Source organism: Taudactylus pleione, unplaced genomic scaffold, assembly GCF_031769625.1.
Source record: "Taudactylus pleione unplaced genomic scaffold, aTauple2 ptg000136l, whole genome shotgun sequence".
NCBI lineage: Eukaryota > Metazoa > Chordata > Amphibia > Anura > Myobatrachidae > Taudactylus > Taudactylus pleione.
Window position 1 is genome coordinate 4,690,347 of NW_028284538.1, and position 22,869 is coordinate 4,713,215.

Consider the following 22,869-nt stretch of genomic DNA (forward strand, 5'->3'; position numbering starts at 1 on the left):
ACGGTCAAGCCAGCCGGCCCTTTACTTATGACACAGGCGCACGCTTGGCACTACTTTGTTGATGCACGTGCGGCTACTGCGCACACAATTCACAAACACAGAAAATAATTTTTTTTTTGGTTTGGACTGGAGTGTACTTTGGGGGTTACAGCACCCTTTAACGGTCAAGCCAGCCGGCCCTTTACTTATGACACAGGCGCACGCTTGGCACTACTTTGTTGATGCACGTGCGGCTACTGCGCACACAATTCACAAACACAGAAAATAATTTTTTTTTTGGTTTGGACTGGAGTGTACTTTCGGGGGTTACAGCACCCTTTAACGGTCAAGCCAGCCGGCCTTTTACTTATGACACAGGCGCACGCTTGGCACTACTTTGTTGATGCACGTGCGGCTACTGCGCACACAATTCACAAACACAGAAAATAATTTTTTTTTTGGTTTGGACTGGAGTGTACTTTCGGGGGTTACAGCACCCTTAACGGTCAATCCAGCCGTCCCTTTACTTATGACACAGGCGCACGCTTGGCACTACTTTGTTGATGCACGTGCGGCTACTGCGCACACAATTCACAAACACAGAAAATAATTTTTTTTTTGGTTTGGACTGGAGTGTACTTTGGGGGTTACAGCACCCTTTAACGGTCAAGCCAGCCGGCCCTTTACTTATGACACAGGCGCACGCTTGGCACTACTTTGTTGATGCACATGCGGCTACTGCGCACACAATTCACAAACACAGAAAATAATTTTTTTTTTGGTTTGGACTGGAGTGTACTTTCGGGGGTTACAGCACCCTTAACGGTCAAGCCAGCCGGCCCTTTACTTATGACACAGGCGCACGCTTGGCACTACTTTGTTGATGCACGTGCGGCTACTGCGCACACAATTCACAAACACAGAAAATATATTATTTTTTTAGCACTTGGGGGGAGCACCCCTGATGGACAGAGCACCCCCTGGACAACACTACAGCACCCCTTTAGGACTGGGACACTGCACAGGACTTTGGAGTCGACACAGCCCCTATTAACAACAGCAGCACAGCACAACACAGCCAGCCCCTATGGACTTTGAAGTAGTGGACAACAGCAGCACTACATTACACTACACTACACTACACAGCCCAGCCAGCCCTAACTCCCACCCTCCCTCTTCACTGTCCACAGCCGAGTGAGAAAATGGCGCCGACGCGGGTACCTTATATAGGATCCAAAACCCGCGAGACTCGGAAGGCGGGAAGATGACGTTTTGCCTCGATTTCAGAATCCGAGTCAGGCGGGAAAAGTCGAGCCTGACTCGGATCGGACTCGGATCGGGGGGGCTCGGGGGGGTTCGGATTTCAGAAATCCGAACCCGCTCACCCCTAGTTCCTGCAGGTACCAGGTATGTCAGACTGGCATCACTCTAACTTGACTGCAGGAGAAATTTGATATGTGACCCGTCCACACTCCACTCAAGATGGCCTATGGTGAATATTTGGGCTGACAGACTGTCACCAGGTATTAGTGTGTTTTGTTACTGCCAGCAAGTTTTGCACATATCATATAAAATATTGTTTTATGAGTATTTTTATATTAAAAATCACCAATTTAGGGCTTGGAACCAGATAATGAAATTAATAAAATTAGGGGGAGAGGGGGGGGATGTCCTATGCACATAGGGGTTGCCTAATCTCTAAATCTTCCCTTGAGCAAAGTGCTCTGTTGTGAAATGAGCAGCCATTCCAATAAGTGTAATAATATGAAATATAATAAAATATACTATATTATAAAGTAAGTCAACACAGTTTATAAATCTAAATATATTCAGATTGAGTAGAGAACTCTTTGCATAGGGTCTACTTACAATAGATATCATTGGCATGAGGTTTTCTTTTTTTATGAAGATGTGATGTGCAGAGGTGTCTAGAGAGACAGGTACACAGAGGCATAGCATGGAGCCACAGCACCTGGGACAAGGGCATGTCACGGAACCTCCCACACCCCCAGTGGGCATCTGGCGCCACCCTGTAATTTTGAAACCCTCAGATATTATCTGTCCACCACTGTGACTTATTCCTCTATTCCCCAGTAACTCCTCCCCTGCCCAATACACCCCAGTGACCATGCTGTAGCTCCCTAGGTGACACCACCTCTCCTTCATTGATTACAGATCCCCCTAGTGCCATGCCTCCCTCCCATTCCATACTTTGCACAGCAGGGTGCTGCAGAGCATGTGACAAGAAGCTTAGAGGGGACCTATCAGTCAGTCCCCACTGAGCAGGAAGCAGCACTCACACATCAGCCCACTCTGAGTGCCTTCAGCCAGAGATCCAGTGCTTACAGAAGGGAGCTTCAGTTCTCCTCTAAGCTCTATTGCAGTGCTGGAAACTGTGCACCTCCAGAATGCCAATTGCAAGGAATTCTGGGGCGCAGAAACTAGATGTCGGCGGTCATAGGGCCGGTTTCAGCATGGAACACAGTTGCAAAGACGCACGCATTTGGCAAACTGTCGTATACTGCGCATGCGTGAAATAGCCAGTGCATTCGGGACTGCGAATGCAGCAGCTACGCAGCTCCACCAGTAAGTGTTCGACAGGAAGTGCCAATTGTGGGTGGTAACAAGGGGGTGGTCGGCCAGGCACAGGTGTGCCAGTGCATTCACATGCCGTTGCAGAGTCGTGCATAAATTACCCACTGCGATCCCATACACAGCTTGAGGTCTATCTAATGTGAGCAATTCCTGAGTGAGGTCTGGGTTTGTGCAAGTGTGCGTATGAGTCCGATGGCACTCGATGTGTCCAATGGTTTCATTGTATTGCTAATTATTACGGATGTGAGACAAGGGGAAGTGTGTGGCTGCTTCCGCAATGCAAATGCAATTTTCATGCATCTTACAGCTGATTTAGCAACTGCATTGTGTACGTATAAGTAGAATAGCGATTCATGCTGAATCAGGCCCACAGACCGCTGACATCACAACCCATATATATATACAGGATTTGTAGTTCCACAATCGGTGGTGACACAGTAGTAAGCAGTGGTAACGTCACATCTGTAAAGCTCAGTGACAAACAGGACACCCTACTCTTAAGGCTGGAGGGATCAGAGATCGCGCTTACACAGTAAGCACACCTCGGTTACTATGGGAATGTTAATGTAAGTTTGATGTCATTTGTTATCTCTGCTCACAGGTCTATCTGATACAGAATGATGTTTTGGCTTCCATGAATCCTTCTACAACAATTCCAGCATTTCCTCCACCTGCACAACCACCACCGCGGTATACAGCCAAATACTCACAGCTAGACCAGCAACATAATTGTGCTAAAGGTACCTGCCAACTGCACACAGAGAAGGTAGATTCTGTGACCTGAGACAATATATTAACAATGCAGCCTATTATCTGGCTAGTAACCAATGTCTGATGTGTGTTGGTCATTCGGGCCTCGGTGATGTCGCTGGACCCTTGCAGGCTGTATTCTCATTATGGTTCATCTCACAAAATGTCTGCTATCCCTGGGTGTAGATATTGTAACAAATGAAAGTTAAACCTGTATAACCAGTGATTTTGTAATAATTTATAAACTCCCTATCGTCAGATAATGCGTGCTACCATAAAGTTATTAAAACCAAGCTTAAATAAAGTAAAGAGACAGACCAAGTATATATGCGATCAAAAATATATGGTCAGCTTTATTTAATTTACAATCAGAATATGGTGGCATAAGAAAGAACGGCCAGTAACCTGACGCCCCACACTTGACATATGCAAGGATGTAAAATACTCACTGAACGGGCCAATATCCCAATTCAAGTGTAATAGTGATATAAAACTTGCAAGGGCCGATATCCCTCTCTGGCAAGTTAAACGGTATCCAGCCCCATCCCAAAGCACTATTTTAGCCCTCTCCGAAGAGAGGTGCCTCTGACCCCTGTAGGGTAAAATCAGCCTAACCAGTGCATTGAAGGGGGCGCACCGCTCGTACTGCAGCAAGGTGGACGCTTTATAGACACTGCCGTTCTTTCCCGCCACGCATGTTCCCAGTAATGGAACGTGCCCGCCACCATACCACCTACTCTCTAAACCTCTCAACACTGACAAAAAACACTCTATAATTGAAATTTGCCCCTACTCCACGAGGTGAACCCCACCCCTGCGAAATAGCTAGGCATCTTGTACCCCCCATCAAAGGTGGATGCACCACAATTCTACTCTCCCCCCGACCATATACCTCCGTAACCAGGAAAAACCTAGCACAACATCGGACAGTATCATAACAGCTTCAGGCCCAAAGACCAAGCAAAATACTCAAATCACGCACCATAGTGCGCCGCAAGTCAAGCGATATCCACCGGTACAAATCAATCCCTCCTAGGTGAATCGCTAAGACCAAAAGAGAACCAAAGTCCTCCGCTGCTGTCTAAAAACAGGGCACTAATGGCTTCCAACCCATACTAGCAAAACGGGCTGACCCGACCAATATAAACTAGTGTCTGATAAACAAAATTAGCTGCAATCCTGGAAACCACCTGCCATACATGAAATACACATGAGTACGGTGACTATGACGTATAGCATAGGGAGGAAGTGGGGGGAGGGGAAGAGGGGGGGAGGAGGACTTGACCCGAGGTAAAAACCTACAAAAAACCTGCTGGATCTTTTATTTTCGTAGATAATGTCATTCTCATGTTCATTTTGTTATATGTCATGCAGTTTAACTATTTGTATAAGCCAAACGTTGTCCTGCGCTGGGCAAAAAATAGGGCAAAATCCCTCGAGACCCCCACCGTAAAGGTGGCAAGTTGGCCGGAGCACTCAAGTCCACAAACAAACATTACACATCATTAGTCCACATGAATATAGGCACAGGACTTCCATCATCATAGAGACAGAATCTCCTGCCGAGCTGAGACTGCCAGAAAGACTCTCACTGCTGCCACAAAGTCTGATAGGCAATCATAGGACTGAGGAGCCAAGGACCAGCATGCGAAAAACTCTCCATGGCGGCTTGAGGAGTGAAACAGGGTATCATCTGCGCTGAGGACTCCATGCCTGGCAACCACAGAAGCGATAATATCGATCCCTGGTGTGGTGGTAGGAGAGGACCCGGTCCCATCGATGCCTGAAACAAAAGAAAACATGGGCAGTATCGAAATTCAGGGTCCTTTGCCTTAGGCAATAACTGTATGCGCAGGCGTAGCAGTGTAAAGAGCAAACGAACACAAGAACAACAGCCTACCATCATAATGAGCTACTTAATTAGTGGGCTCAGCACGCCGACATATCGGATGCTGGGGGAGCAAACGATGACAACCCTTGTTGTAAACATCGCCCCCGACTGTTATGACAGCGGGGGCCTAAAAAACACCCCCATCGATACAAGCAACACAGCGATGGCTCCTGAATCCAAGGATGTAGTAATCCCCGATATATGCAAACCCACATAAACAGTGACCGGGCTACTCCCAGCCATTAGGAGACCACAACCCACGGCCCGGGGAAACCCAAGTCAGGGGCGTGTCCCGTCATTACATAGGGCTGTGTATAAGATATGGTGTGCTTAGCAGAACGTTATATGTGGGGGTGGTGGACTCGGGTCAAACCTGTTTCTTTATGTAAGATTTATATATAAATATATGATTAGTTATATATGAACGGGGATCAGATGCAATGTTAGCTGTGTAGCTCACCTAAAATCCTATGAACATGTATTTGTGGGGGGTGTGTGTGTAGAAAAAATAAGCTGTATTTGAAGAGCGTTGCATATGGGTATGGACTCTGGTCGAATCCTGTGTCTGTATATAAAATTAATATATATGAGTAGGTCTCAAATGGAATAGGGATGAGACTACCATGCAAATGTGTAGCTCGCCTGACCCTATGAACCATATTTGGCATATAAAAACATTTTCAACACCAAGATGTAAAGAATAAAACAAATATTCCCAAAAGCCAGATACTGAGTCTGAGGAGGAACTGGACCACTGAGGGAATAATTGAAATCCCTCCAGCAGTTATCACATAAATGTCCTATGTATGACCTCACAATGTATCAGGACAAAGCTCCCCAATTAAAACGGTATGGAAAAACACCCACTCATGGGCAAGCAAAACCAACCGCGGGCGCCGGTTATAGGGAAAGGGCCAGAAAACCCTACGTGAATAAAATGCAATAAACTACTGACAGTATGAGGTAAATTTATATGGACAAAAAGAAAAATTACCCCAGAACGAAGTGGTCTGTAGCGTGCACAAGCACCAGCTACAGGTAAAAGGCATAAAATACTGTACAGGGATTATACAATTCGACAACCAAAAGTATAAGAGTAAATCATATGGATCCAAGAAAAATGACGCACCGACACGTGGTATTCCTATGTATGCACACTTATGACCAAAAGGTGGCCCCAAACATTTTATACCAGGGAAAGTGAGTAAACAAGTGAAAAATAACAGAAGGGGAGATGATAGGCTCCTGATACTTAATTTTAGACAATGAGCTTGTGATACCATTAACAGGCTGGCTCCCCCTTGAGCACATGGATGGAGGGGGAGAGGCGCACGCTGCAAGTCCCTACGTGGTCATAGGGTCCCAATATACTCCCAACTCTATGAAACTTAGGGATACCCATGTAATGTAATTTAGTACATTTATGAAATAGAATGAATGTAATAGCGTGAAACTAGTAATATTGTACAATCACGCATTTGTGATCGATTAACTGATGAATACTCCATGATACATATTTTCTTTCTACATACTTCCCTGCCGCACTTAATTTCTTACCTATGTGCATGACCAAACATGAATGTTTTGCAGTAAAAATAAGTTTAATGGACGATACTGTGTTATAAATTCTGACATAATTAATTGCTTCCATTAATATAATCAATGTATCATTAATGTGCGCACTGACTTATAATTTTTGAATGTCAACAATGTGCATGCCTATAACACGGATGCTTGCTGTAAGAAATGAAGGTAATATGCCAAAATCTTACACCATAATATAATGAGGAACCGTGCAGAAGCACCAAAGAACAAAGCTCCAAAAGCACCGTGGTTCCTGACATGTTGGCTTATGATAACGTGTGCTATAACGCATTGAACATGTATCAAACATCACTGCATAATTTATGAAATAAGTGCTCTACCAACAGTAATATGACTAGATGAATAAAACTGGTTTGTTGCCAATGACGATCCGGCTGCAAATAGACCAAATACAGTATGTTTGGAGTTGGGCTGGAAAAACTACTGAGGTAACGGCATATGGTAGAGAAACTAGATACACCACGACCTTGAAGTCGTGGGTTATGCATGAAATGAGCCCTCACAATAACAAAAAACAACAACCGAGCATAAAGCCGCCGTCTCCTGAACCTCCCAGCACTGTATATATATATTCCCCCAGCTCAAGAGCTGCGGAGCTGCGGCTGACATGAGCGCTAGCGAAAATGCTTTTTGACTGCAACCAGATATAAATATAAATGCTTCCCTACAGTTGTATATATAATATATAATACGCTGCGGGCTTACCAATACATAACTTGCCACAGGCGTAACCTTATACTTAAATAATGCCAGGATGGACCACTTAAAAAACGCCTTTACTGCTGTATGTATCATTCAGCCTGTCATTATTGAATGTGCATGCACTATCAATACTTTTTGTTTCGTATAAAAGAAAAAAGCGGTGGGCGAGGCCGCACGCATTTTTGAAATGCTGAGCTCGTATAACTTATGCCGCCGGCCCAACCGAGGTGCTAAAAGCCTACCCCACACCCCCAGACTGCGGAGACCGTAGGGGTGTAAGAGCACCCCCACTGCCACCAGCTGTCCGGCAATATACCTCATCTACATGATGGCATCACCAGCGTAACCATCTGGAACTATATTATGATTGGAGACCATGAGATGAGAAACCCGTGACAGCAAGCATGCCTAGCTGCGCTGTGAGGGCACAAGGCTGGTAAAATCTCACCCAAAGACAACTCATGCGGAGCTAGCTCACACAGAGGTAGCTCATTAACAGATTGGGATATGGAGGGCTGCCATGAGGGATCCCATGTCAGTAAGCAGACCATGCTGCCCTTTATTTTATATTTTAAGATGGCTGCTGGCCTCTCCCCCCGGCCTAATAAGATGGCTGCTGGCTCCGCCCCCCCACTGTTATGGAGTGAGCCGGAGCCATGACAGGCTCCTGACTGACTCCTTAGTGCTGGCGCTTGATCCCCCGGCTGTTTGGCACCCCGGCTTTAGCGGGAGTCAGCCGGGGTGACCAGCACTGTTGTGCTATACTGGGCAGGTCGCGCGCGTCTGCGCGAGCAGCGCCCACGAGGACTCTTGACTTCCGTCCCCCGGCTGATTAGATCCCCAGAGCGGGACTCAGCCGGGGTGACCAGGGTCCTTCAGGAAGTGAGCGCCGTGCCGCACGCGCCCATGAAGCGGCGCGTGAACAAACTGAAAAGGCAATGCCACTTAGTGTCTGCCAGCACCTCCAGATCTATGGGAGGACCGGCGGGGCTAACTAGTGAGGAACGGGGGTGGGGTGCTGATGACTAAGGGCATGAGCCCCAGCCCGGTATTATCCACCACCCGGGCGGGGACCGAATGAGCACGCTGGGGGTGAGACATAGCTGGACCCAAAGCAGCCTACAGGATAGGAAAAGAAAAGACAGAGTAAATAGGGAAAAGAAAGATGTAAGATAAGATGTTAGAATAGAGAGAGGAAAGAATATATACATTTTGAAATGTAACAATCAAAAAACACAGAAATCTACAACCTGTGTCTGTACAGCTAGGAGATCAGATCCAAAGAGACAGTTTAACCTTACAGACCTACCCATACTCCTGTTAACCACACCCCTTGCACAACACTCCACCAATCCTAACCTAATGTCAATCTGACCATAAAAAACTAACACTCCCCTACCTAACTTTATTAACCTCATGCATCCCTGACTAGGGGTTTATGTGCCCTCTGATCTATCCGAACTTCGGTTATCTTTCTAACTGACCAAAAAATCTGTACAGAAATGACTAATTTATAGCCCGATTTAGAGTTACACAATAAACTGCAACTTTGGACACAGGCATAAATCCAAATAATTACATTACTGTGACTATATATGTATATATCTTTTAAGATATACACGTGTCATCCTCATCAACTCAGGAACTTGTCACAGGACTATACACTAAGCAAAGATACCGTATACCTCCAATCTGGTGTCTATTAAAGATACTGTACTTGTAACCTGTGCTTAAAGTGGTCTTAGAGATGTGGTGAAACTCACCCCCCACCCCTGTCCTCGGTGCCCCCCTGCAGATATTACATATATAAATTTGCGCCCTCTCTCCCATTCCACATAATGCCCACAGCAATAGTGCACCTGACCACTATTGTGATGCCCCATATGCAATTCCCCAGTACTGGTGACCTTTATGCATTGCCCACAGTAGTCTTGTCCCTTATGCAGTGCCCCCATTAGTAGTGCCCCTTTTGCAGTGTCCCCAGTGGTAGAGCCCCTTCTGGAGACCCAGGAGTGGTGCCCCCATGCAATGCCCCCATTAAAAGTGCCCCCAGTAGTAATGGCCCCAGTAGTAGTGCCCCCAGTATTAATGCCCCCATTAGTAATGTGCAAGTAGTAGTGCCCCCAGTAGTAATACCCCCATTAGTAATGTGCTAGTAGCAGTGCCCCCCAGTAGTAATTAGTAAGGGGCACTACCATTAGTAGTGCCCCTTACAAAAAAGAAACTTAATACTTACCTTAAGCCAGCTCCTGTGTCCGCTACCATCCGACTGCTCCTCAGATCTATGGGAGAGACATCATGACATCTCTCCCTTCAACCACTGCTGGAGCTGGAAGGCGGAGCTCAGGAGTGAACTTCAGTCTACGGCTGCCACTTTAGGGAATGAGCCGACCACCCACTAGTAACAAAATCTCAGCGGATGCCCGTCAAATAGAGTAGGCAGCGATGCAGGGCTGGCTGAGTGACTGGACAGGTAAGGTGGGCTGAAGGAGGCAGAACTCGTTCCGCCTCCAAATAGAACTAATAGAATGCAGTTCCACTCCATTCCAACCAACTTTAGCCCCTGCTTGTAACGATACGTGTATGGTTGATGTGAATTCCCTCACCTCTACTGTACGATACTTAACGTACATGTGGAAGCTTCAGTCCCAACTTTGCAAGGGAAAGAATGGTAGACACAAGTATATAAAGTTTGACACAAAATACTGGGCCAAGCGGTGCACATGGGCAGTGATACACAGTATATGCCAGTTGCAATATATATATATATATATATATAAACAACGAAAAAAACAGCGGCACTCAGGGTCTTGAAAAAATCAAACTGGTGTATTTAGAAAATATCACAACATAAGACCAACGTTTCGGAGCCCCTAGCTCCTTTGTCAAAGGGGCTACGGGCTCCGAAACGTTGGTCTTATGTCGTGATAATTTCTAAATACACCAGTTTGATTTTTTCAAAACCCTGAGTGCCGCTGTTTTTTTCGTTGTTTGGATCATCTCTACAGAGGGCACCTTGGTTAATTTATATTAATAACAGGAGTGCCGGGCCATTTCCGCTTTATATATATATATATATATATATATATATATATATAATGTGAACATGATTTATGTCCAACTCCATATCAGGCAATTATTTTGCAATAATTCTGCTGAAAATTATTATATTTAGTAAAAGAAAAAAAATCAACTAACTGCATAAGCTGGAAATGATTGTAATGACAAATTTCTATAAATACTAGTGTTTTAGAACTGATGAATGAATTCACAGAGATCACAATAAAAATAATCAAAATGCTGAGCACACTGATCATATATTTGATGTTATAGTGTTATTTTTAAAAAATTGTGTTACAACTATTTGTAAAGGCACAGTGTAATTGCTGTATTGGCATCACATATTGACTTTCCAATAAATCTATTTCATCCTGATAAGTGTATAAAGACAGAGTTTCTCATGGTTTGTTATGTTATGCTTTATGTACTAATGTGCTGAGTAAAGCATAGGGTAAGATTACAACAAGGAAATTAATTTGGGAGAATGAGAACATTTAGGTGTTATTGCTGATGAAGGAAATCTGAGAGGACATGATGTTTCTGGGACAAAAGAATATGAAGCTCTGTTTTGTATCATTAAAGCATAAGGTAAGATTACAACAAGGAAATGAATTTGGGAGAATGAGAAAATGTAGGTGTTATTGCTGATGAAGGAAATCTGAGAGGACATGACGTTTCTGGAATTAAAAATTGTTCCTGATATTTAAAGCACACAGGCCCACATTGGTGATGGCATATGAAGGGGGTGCATAGGCCATTTTCAAAGACCCCATCCCAGGGGTCTCTGAGAGCACCCTAGATACAATCATTGTAACTTAAAAAGCCTGCCAATATGTGATAAAGATCCCCTGTGGGAGCGCAGTGTGGTTGAGTATGAAATCCCGGCTGTCGGGATGCCGCAGGTAATAATACAGACAGCGGCATTCCGACAGCCAGAATCACACCCATAGGGAAGAACGATAAGTCTCTTGCTAACTTAACCTCTACCATAACCCTAACCTTCCTTCCCCGGTGCCTAACCCTAACCTACCCCCCCAGTGCCTAAGCCTAAACTCCCCCTCCCTGCACCCTAAATGTAACACTCCCTTCCCAGTGCCTTAACTTAACCTCCCCCCAGTGCCTACACCTAACCTCTTCCTCTCCACACCCTATTCCTAACCCTCCTTCCCCAGTGCCTAACCCTAACCTACCCACCTAGTGCCTAAGCCTAAACTCCCCCTCCTTGCAGCCTAAATCTTACACTCCCTCCCCAGTGCTGACTACATCCAGTGCAGTATAATATTCAACACGTATTGTGACACTGTAAGTGGTAGTACAGTGTATTCAAAAAAATATTGTGACACTATAAGTAGTAGCACAGTGTATTAGTCATAAACAATATTGTGACACTCTAAGTGGTAGCACAGTGTAATATTCAATGCGTATTGCGACACTAAGTTTTAGCAGTGTGTTCATAAAAAATATTGTGATACTGTAAGTGGTAGCGCAGTGTATTCATAAAAAATATTGTGACACTGTAAGTGGAAATCAATGTAATATTCTACATGTATTGTGAAACTGTAAGTGGTAGCACAGTGTTTTACTCTAAACAAATATTGTGACACTGTAGGTCATTGATACTGGAGTGTAATATTTAAAATTGGTACAAATTGACATGTGTGCTGTACCCCACTTCCTCTGTGTTTGGTGATATGAAGAACGATCAGTTGAGACGAGAGCAGGAACCACATACTAGTGCTGGAGCTGCTGCCAGTGCCACCAGTCATGATGATACTAGCCCGTCTACATCATCTACTAAGCCAATTCCCAAGGGCATACAGAGCTTAAATCAGGACATCTAAACTCACAGAACCAATCTTTTACAATGGTAAAGAAAAAAACAAAGGGAAAGTTAGTTGCAGAAAGACATAAATTTGGCAATATGCTTTCCACCACATTAAGTGGCAAGGAAAGGCCTTTATTTATGACTGCTGGTTCTGCCTCTTATGATGATGTAAGCCCTTCTCTCTGTAGACATTTAATCATTAAGGCACAGGAACCAACTGTACACTCAGAAATGTCTGAGGAGAGTCTAAGGGTCTTATTCAGACCCGGTCGCAAGTGCTGAGCGTTTGCAACCACGTTGATGTTTGCCCACTGGGCATGCACACGTCGGAACCAGCTCCGACGTGCGCATGCGCGAGACCCGGCTAGCGACGGGCGCTCCGTCGCTATGGGTCTCGCACCAAAGGGGGCGAGCTGTTGAAGGTGATTGACAGCACGCCTCATTTGGGAGGCGGACAGGGGTGTGGCCGGCCAAACGGAGGCATTCCTGACGGAATGCTTGCCATTTGGGGGTGGCCCCACTGACATCAGCAATGATATCAGTGGGGAGCTTCCTACTCGATCAGAGCAGGAAGTTATCTGGGGCTTGTGCTTGCCGAGACCCAACCTTAGGGTCTCGTCGCAAGCCCCGATGGTCACGATGGTCTTGACCATCACCACCATCATGCTGGTTGGTCACTAAGCTGTGGGTGGTAACCCACAGCTTAGCTAGCAACCAGGAGGCCACACTAAAAATAAGAAGTGGCCGCCCTGATTCAGAGAGAGCGATCGCTTCTTGCGACCGCCTCTGAATGAGGGCCTAAGTGTGTTGGCCGGTACCATGTGTGAGCCTCAAATACATAGACGATAAACTGCAGTCTGGCCAGCAGTGTCACCAAACAATACAAGTGCAGCTAAGTTGCTAACATACACATGCAGAAAAAATATATTTTTTTTATTTTTGTGGATTGATAATATTAATTTTATTTCACTTTTATTTTTTTTACAATGGGGAAACAACAGAGACAGAATCACTTCTTTATGGACAACAAAGCACCCCTGTCAAGTGCAGAGTCACAAATATGTGGATGATAAACTGTGGTCTGGCCGGCCATGTCATCAAACAATAATAACGCAGCTAAATTGCTAACGTACACACACAAAACAAAAAAAGAAAAAAGCACTTTTTTTACACTAGGGAGGAGCACCACTGATTGACAGAGCACCCCCCTGGACAACACAGCACCCTTTTTTGGACAGCAGCCCTAGCTCCTTGATGGGCAGGACAATAACACAGCAGCAGCACTTATGTATAACACAGCAGCAGCCCCGTGATTGATAGGACAAGTGACACAGCAGCTGCAGCACTCACTGAAGCCCCCATTTATATACTGCAGCCCAAGCCACTTTATGGACAACACAGCAGCAGCATTCAGCCCCAGACCTCAACAGGACAAGTTGGACAACATACTGACACAGACAGTGGCAGCAACATTTCTGTTCAGTTCACCATCCACACCCGGAGTGAAAATGGCGCCGATCACTGGGACATTTATAGAATTCAAAACCCACGAGAATCCGACAGTGGGTAGATGATGTTTTGCCTCATTTTGAGATCCGAGTCAGGTGAGAAAACCCGAGCAAAGTTTGGTTCTCACCTCAGATCTGGAAGTTCGGGTGTGTCCGGTACTCTGAGAACTGAACCTGCTCATCTATAATTAAAATAGTCTTCGACCACTCTTTGAAAACTTGGTTGTGTTGACTCTGCTTCACCAGTGGGTCTTTTTTGGGGAAAGTTTAGTTTTTTCCTGGCAGCCGCACTTGATGGAGAAACTGAAGGAGGAGCCAGCGCTGCATCACGTGCCGCTTGAGCTGACAATTTTCTTACCAACAGCTCTTTGCCTCTCTTCAGATCTGTGTCTGCTGGGAAGAAAGACACAACATATGACTTAAACTTAGGGTCCAGCAGGGTCGCCAAAATGTATTGATCCGGATATAAGATCCTGACAACCCTTGGATCCTGGCAAAGCAAATAAAGGACTTGATCTACAAGTCCAACATGCTTAGTGGAATCATTTTGTTTCAGCTCCTTCTTCAATTTCTGAAACTGCTTTTCCAGTAGTCTAATTGGGGTAATTACCTGACTCAAGCTGGCAGTGTCTGAACTTGCTTCACAGGTGATTACGGGTTTCAGCACTTTGCACGACACGGAAAGTATTTTCCACTGAGCTTGAGCCAGGTACATTCCCCCTCCTCTTCCTATGTCATAGATTGTTGTGTAGCTTTGGATGGCTTTTTGCTGTTCCTTCATCCACTGAAGCATATAAAGGGTGGAGTTCCATCCTTGTAACTACTTGCTTCAGCTGTTGACATGGCAAATTCTACATTTCTTGCAGGTGCTGCAATCTTCTACATGCACCTGCTGAATGGCGAAAATGTCCAGAAATTTTGCCACCTGCACGACCGTCATTTTTAAACAAAATTTGCACCACCAAGTTGATTGTGTTAGCAAAACATGGGAAGTATTGCAATATTTGTGGCATTGTCAGAAATCAAAAATCCAGAGGAGACTCCATGTGGGGTAAGCCATTTTGCAAAGACTTCCCTAAGTTTTTCTAAGAGGTTGTCAGTGGTAGGCCTCTTAGTGAAACTGGTGACACACAGAGTAGCCTGCCTCTGAATGAGCTGCTGTTTCTTAGATGCTGCTGCTGCTGTTGGTGGTGCTGAAGGCAATACACCCACCCAGTGGGCTGTTACAGTCATGTAATCTTGTGTTTGTCCTATTCCACTTGTCCACATATCTGTGGTTAAGTTGACAGTGGGTACAACAGCATTTTGGAGGACAATAATTACGTTTTTTTTAACATCCCTGTACAGGCAGGGAATTGCTTTTCTAGTGAAGTGGAACCTAGACAGGATTTGGTAGCAGGGACACAGGACCTCAATAAACTGTCTAAAACCCACTGCACTAATGGTGGATAATGGACGCACATTTATTACCAGCAAAGATGTTATGGAGTCAGTGATGCGCTGTGAAACTGGGTGACTGATGTCTCACTTGCTCCCCCATGCAAAGGATTGTTTATCAGTCATTTTTTTTTAACTACTACTAGTAGTCTTCCTGGTCCCCTTCTGGGATGAAGATCCACTCCCAGCAGCAGCAGATTCTTATGAGGAATCCAGGATAGGGGAGGAGTGAGTTAGCCTTATCAAATTGGATGCAGGACTAGTTCCATGATTGAGGATATTGTTGATAAAGGTGTTGGTGGTGAAGATGCCAGGTGCTTGGATCTAGCAGAGAGAAGGGAGCTAGCTGATGATAGACTGTTTGTTACTTTTTTAGCCAATTTCTGAATTTTGCAAACATTTCAATGGTTGAGCTGTAAATGATGTAACAAGGAGGAGTTTCCTAAATGGTTAAGGTCCCTACCTCTACTTACTCTGGCATGACAATGTGTACAGATGGCTTCACAATTGTTATCCTGATTTGAAGAAATTATTCCACACATAAGAAGTGGATTTTTTTATTTTATGCCCAGGTATGACAATGGGCTTTTCCTTATCATGGGAAACAACTGTTTCCACTGGGGCCTGATTTATACAAACAACATCCTCATCATCAACATCCTCATCATCAGCATCCTCATCATCAATATCCTATCCTTATTAGCGTCAGCTACACAAATATCCTCCTCATCCTGGTGCAATTCCATAGAAGCATCCTTGACTTATATGTTGGCATGATGACTTGTGCTGCTCATCACCACAATTGCAGAGGATGCACAAGTGGTGAAACAATGCTCCTCTTCGAGTACAGTTTTAGAAAGGCCAGGCTCACACATGGTACCATCTGACACACTTAGACTCTCCTCAGACATTTCTGAGTGCACAGTTGGTTCCTGTGCCTTAACAATTTTTTTTTTTTAATGTCTACAGGGAGAATGGCTTACATCATCATAAGAGGCAGAACCACCAGTCATAAATAAAGGCCAAGACCCTAGCCTTTCCTTGCCACTTCATGTGGTGAAAGGCATATGGCCAAATTTATGTCTTTCTGCAACTAACTTTCCCTTTGATGTTTGGTCTTGGTCACATTATCCCTAGCAACCTCCCTGAGTACAAAGTAAATGTCTGATTACAGTATGCTAGCAGCACCTCCACAAGCAAGGCCACCTCATTTCTATTAGATGTATTAAAATTAAAAAACTTTCTCCAGATCAAAGATGCCTTTTAGGAACTGAAGAACTTGATCCTAGATTGATGTTCCCTCTTAATTTTTTTTAAGAATCAAAACATTAAAATAAATAAATTAAAAACTAATCAAACCTTCTGTAATCAATCCTTTGGTCCTTTCCCTGTCTTCCGTCGATAAACATATTCCAACTCCATCAGGCCTCTGACCTAGCTAAGGAAAACATTGTTGATTTTTAAACTTCCTAGGGGTCGTATAATTTATTAAACTGCCATCATGTCTACCACTGCAGTGCCACTCTGTGCCATGTTGGAAGCTGAACTGCCATTTGTTAGTGTCACCCATTGCTGTCGCTTAGCTTATTCAGCCAGCTAGCTGGATGCAATCTTTTTGCCTAAACTAGATAAAATCAATATTTTGATAAGTGAGGTGGCCAAAATTGACTGGAAATAAATATTATAGAGGTTAATAAAATATGTTTTTAAGATTTTTTAGAAAAAAATACAGATCCAAAACCAAAACCAAAATCAAAACACGCAAGGGTGGTTTTATAAAACCAAATCCAGAACCAAAACTGAAGGAGATACAGATCCAAAACCAAAACACGGGGGTGGGCGCACATCCCTAATATAAACACTACATAAATTAGTGGCAATCGCAAATAACAGATATATTGCAAGATGGTATAGCAAAAAACTCAGATACACATGCAGCTGGCAGAATGGAATTGCAGCATGACATATAATGCAGAATGGAATAGCAATATATTAACCTGCATATGTTTTGCAGAGTATAATAGTAGCAAGAGATATGTACATTTATTGCAGGATGGAATAGCACTGGTACACAACACCAATGGCTTGCAGAGTGGATGTACAGCACAATGAATGTTCCAGGTAAACTTGCAACAGGTACAGGTAATGCAAGGCAGAGCCAAGACAGGAACCAGGATTACCAAACAGCAGATACAGGGACCGGATAGCACGACTTCCACAAGAAACTATCTCCAGCAATGCAAAAATGGGCTGGCTGTTCTCTAACAGACAGGGCCAGATTAAGGCTTGTGGGGGCCCTAGGCCAACTAAATTGTGGGGGCCCCCATTAAGCCACATGGAGCCCCCCTTCTCCCTACCCCTAGCCACCCTGAGCCTCCCACCCCCAAACAACATGGAGAGCCTACTGCTCTGCTGGCACCGCTGACTTACCTCAGTGACAGCGTGTGGGTGAGACATCCGGCAGAGCTGCTTCCTAGTCCTCTCATCAGTGTCACGGACGTAATGTGTCACGTAACGTCGGTGAGAGGACACGGGAGCCGCTCTGCATTGTATGCAGCAGCACTGACTGTTCTGCTACATACAGTAACACCGAAGCGTGGCAGTGAGCCTCAATCCGAGAACATGTGTCATTGGACACCTGTTCTTGGCAATGTTACACTAACCCTGTGTTGAGGCCCCTCCATGTGTGGGGGCCCAGGGACGACCGCCCCTGTTGCTCCCCCCCCTTAATCCGGCCCTGCTAGTAGAGGTCATAGTCAATCCCATGTAACAAGACCAGTTTCAGGTAATTACCACTTTAAACAGCTGAGTGCTGCATGTTCACAGAGTATTTTCAGCTGGGACCAAACCTCACAGTTGTTATGTTTGCCTGTTAACCCTCTCAGCTCTGGCTGGAACCTGCAGCAGTTATGAGCTCTCACGATGGGTCATTACACAAAATAGTAGACAGCAGAGATTATTCGCACAATCCCCCACACATGCTTTTTTTATCAACCAGAAGGTCCACAATGCAAACTCATTGTGTATTATTAATCAATGATTATTAATCAGTACCAGCTACCTTTAATAGACTTGAGTGATACTAGCACCTGGAGACATCTAAAGCTGGCCACACATCTAAAGATTATCTGTCCAACCAGCCAACTAGTTGATTGGTTGGAATGAAAATCTGGTAAGGAATACAATCAGCAATTTGCTCCCAAACACTGGAAAATGGACCAAAACTGTTGTTTGAACAAATAGTTTAGATCAAACATTTAACAAACTTGTTTGAATTACCATATTCATCTGTTTTCTGGCATTTAGGAGCAAATTGCTGATCATTATTTACTCCCATACGTTACCAGATTTTCATTCCAACCAATCAACAAGTTGGATGGTTGGATGTAAGTTGGTCTAGTGTGTGGCCAGCTTAACTCTGTGTTATGGTTCTCGCACGGTTGTGTAAGACTCTAGAGCCAAGGAGAGGCTAAATATATTACATAGTTACAGGAACTAATATAGGCATTATGTAAAATAATTTAATGGATTCAATAAACTGAAAGTAGGGTATTTTTAACATCAGCATGAACAAGAATTACCCTGGTTGGACTTTGACAGTACAGGTTCTTTACTATTATGACACTTTGCTTCATTTTAAGCAATTTTCATGTATGTTTTTAATAGTTTTATTCTTAAGGTGCATACACACGTAAAGATTTTCTGTCCGACTATCCAACTAGTTGATTGGTTGGAATGAAAATCTGGTAAGGTATGAAAGCAAATGTCAATGAGCAATTTACTCCCAACGCCGGAAAATGGACAAAAACTGTTGTTTAAACAAATTGTTTAGATCAAACTTGTCTGACCGACCATTTTCATCTGTTTTCTGGCATTTAGGACCAATTTGCTGATCAACGGTTACTCCCATACATTACCAGATTTTCATTCCAACCAATCAACTAGTTGGATGGTTGGACAGAAAATATTTACGTGTGTATGCAGCTTTATATTTGTTTATATTTAATGACAACAGATACTACCAGATATTTTCGATAGCTTTATTGGTCTGTTAGCAACTGCGATCCAAAATGAATCAGGCCCAAGGTTCATTAGCAGCGGCAGATGACGAAGGTTTCAGGTACATCTTGGGACTATGGTGCAGTTACGGCATCATGCAAGAAGCAGCTAGACAATGAATACAAGCTGCAGAGCAGGAGTGACCTTGACTGCAGGATTTACAGACAAGGACTAGACAGGCAAGACAACCAATGCCAGGGAGCCGCATACAGACTACGACAGGACGGACAGGAAATGCACTGTAATGTGGCTGGGCCACTGTCTGAAGTAACAGACTAGGATAAAGGTTCCACCTTGCGGGCCAAGGCATGGCAAGAACAACATGATGTGTCCTTGAGGGCTGGGGTGTGACAGGAACAATACAAAGCAGCCTTGAGAGCCCAAGTGCGGCCTTGAGGGTCGAGGAGCAACAGGAACAACATGGAGCGGCCTAGAGGGCTGAGGTATGGCCTGGAGGGCAAGGTGCAACAGGAACAACATGAAGTGAACATGGGGGCTCTGAGGTGCAGCAGGAACAAAACAGAGAGGCCTTGAGGGCCAAGGTACGACAAGCCATTGACACAAGCAGGCATTGCTGGAAAACAGGCTGGAGGCAGCGAGTTAGAGAACACTGCTGGCTTGAATCAGCTGGACACAGGTTGACACAGCTAGACTGCGGCTGCAGTCATTGGTCTGAGAAGTGCCAACAGCAAGGACATGAGCAGATGGAATCACAGCAGATGACTCACGGCAACTTCTGATTGGGCAGATGGGCACAGGACACAGGAGAGATAATCTTAGCACGTAGGAAATGCAGAATGAGGTAAGACCAGCTAAAACTGAGGCTTCTGGGCACAGAACCAAAACATACTCTGAAAGTCAGACAATATCCTGGCATAAAATGTTGGGCTGGCTAAAATTTTTCAGAAGCAGGAACCAATCACCACAATCCCTGCAGAGAGCCTTCCTAATCACAGGATAGTATGCAGCTAATCTCTGCACACAAACTGACAGGCAGGAATGCAGCAATAAGCTGCACACAGACACAGACAGATTTCCAGCTACCTACAAGAGCCAGAACTGGAATCAAGACATGATGTAGTGTCCCAGTCACCTAATACAGCTGGGACCTGCCACCAAGATGATCCACTGCCGTGATTCATAACACTCTGCCGCTGAGCACAGCGCTGGAAGGCCGAGCTACTCAGCCAATCTGGCCAATCAGATCATTGGCCCAGCTGACATTTACCACTACAGCCAGATGGCCAGTCTGCTCATGCATTCATGTATAAATAGAGAAAAGACACTTGGGCTCATAGATAGTAGAGAAGGAGGGAGTTTAAAGGAGGAGTAGTACATTTGGATGCCTTCAGCTGGTGGTAGTGTAGGTCAAGTGTGCCCTTCAACACTGTATTATTTTATTATTGTATCTGCTGTCTCTATCTTACTTTGTGGCTGCTTTTGTGTGTCACACTAGTGCCTATTAAATTAAAATCCGATTACATCATAGATACACAGAGATTTACACTGGATAATGGTCACCATCATAGGCTTTGAATGTCTTCCATGTTTTGTAAACAAACAAAATAGAAATGAGATCAGCCTGTTTTGGCCATACCTTTATTTTCAGGCAGCAGAAGCTGAGTGTGCCCTACGATGCTCTAGGCGATTTCCTGCTGGGACTAGGCATAGGCTGAGCTTCTGGAGTATTAAAAGGCTAGGGGTATATTTACAAAAGGTTGATTTAATCGATTTTAATTGATTCAAAATCGATCAAAATCGATTTTGTGTTTCTGAATCTAAATCACACATTTACAAACAGACAACTTTCAAATTTAGATTTTTAAGTATCAGTATAGTATATGATTTAGCACCAGAAAGAAAAGATCGATGTTGATCGATTTGATAGATTTTTAAATAGATTAAAATTAGGGGTGAGCAGGTTCGGATTTCTGAAATCCGAACCCCCCCGAGCCCCCCCGATCCGAGGCAGATCTGAGTCAGGCTCGACTTTTCCCGCCTGACTCGGATCTGAAATCGAGGTAAAACGTCATCATCCCGCCTTCCGAGTCTCGCGGGTTTAGGATCCTATATAAGGTACCCGCGTCAGCGCCATTTTCTCACTCGGCTGTGGACAGTGAAGAGGGAGGGTGGGAGTTAGGGCTGGCTGGGCTGTGTAGTGTAGTGCAGAGTAGTGTTGTGCTGTGCTGTGCTGCTGTTGTCCACTACTTCAAAGTCCATAGGGGCTGGCTGTGTTGTGCTGTGCTGCTGTTGTTAATAGGGGCTGTGTCCACTACTTCAAAGTCCATAGGGGCTGGCTGGACTGTGTTGTGCAGTCAGTTCTCCAAAGGGGCTGTGTCCACTCCAAAGTCCTGTGCAGTGTCCCAGTCCTAAAGGGGTGCTGTAGTGTTGTCCACGGGGTGCTCTGTCCATCAGGGGTGCTCCCCCCAAGTGCTAAAAAAATAATATTTTTTGTGTGTTTGTGAATTGTGTGCGCAGTAGCCGCACGTGCATCAACAAAGTAGTGCCAAGCGTGCGCCTGTGTCATAAGTAAAGGGCCGGCTGGATTGACCGTTAAAGGGTGCTGTAACCCCCAAAGTACACTCCAGTCCAAACCAAAAAAATATATATTTTCTGTGTTTGTGAATTGTGTGCGCAGTAGCCGCACGTGCATCAACAAAGTAGTGCCAAGCGTGCGCCTGTGTCATAAGTAAAGGGCCGGCTGGCTTGACCGTTAAAGGGTGCTGTAACCCCCGAAAGTACACTCCAGTCCAAACCAAAAAAAAAAATATTTTCTGTGTTTGTGAATTGTGTGCGCAGTAGCCGCACGTGCATCTACAAAGTAGTGCCAAGCGTGCGCCTGTGTCATAAGTAAAGGGCTGGCTGGCTTGACCGTTAAAGGGTGCTGTAACCCCCAAAGTATACTCCAGTCCAAACCAAAAAAAAAAATATTTTCTGTGTTTGTGAATTGTGTGCGCAGTAGCCGCACGTGCATCAACAAAGTAGTGCCAAGCGTGCGCTTGTGTCATAAGTAAAGGGCCGGCTGGCTTGACCATTAAAGGGTGCTGTAACCCCCAAAGTACACTCCAAACCAAAAAAATATATATTTTCTGTGTTTGTGAATTGTGTGCGCAGTAGCCGCACGTGCATCAACAAAGTAGTGCCAAGCGTGTGCCTGTGTCATAAGTAAAGGGCCGGCTGGCTTGACCGTTAAAGGGTGCTGTAACCCCCAAAGTATACTCCAGTCCAAACCAAAAAAAAAAATATTTTCTGTGTTTGTGAATTGTGTGCGCAGTAGCCGCACGTGCATCAACAAAGTAGTGCCAAGCGTGCGCTTGTGTCATAAGTAAAGGGCCGGCTGGCTTGACCATTAAAGGGTGCTGTAATCCCCAAAGTACACTCCAAACCAAAAAAATATATATTTTCTGTGTTTGTGAATTGTGTGCGCAGTAGCCGCACGTGCATCAACAAAGTAGTGC

At 44.7% G+C, this 22,869-nt stretch overlaps 1 long non-coding RNA gene across 1 annotated transcript in view; it reads left to right on the plus strand.

Annotated features, from left to right (window-relative positions):
• LOC148522931 (uncharacterized) overlaps positions 1 to 4,513 on the plus strand; it is a 41,786-nt gene extending 37,273 nt beyond the window's left edge. The window contains exon 4 of the long non-coding RNA XR_015878484.1: positions 3,176 to 4,513. This is a non-coding gene — a long non-coding RNA (uncharacterized LOC148522931). The remainder of the gene's footprint in view (positions 1 to 3,175) is intronic.
• The last annotated feature ends 18,356 nt before the right edge of the window (positions 4,514 to 22,869 follow it).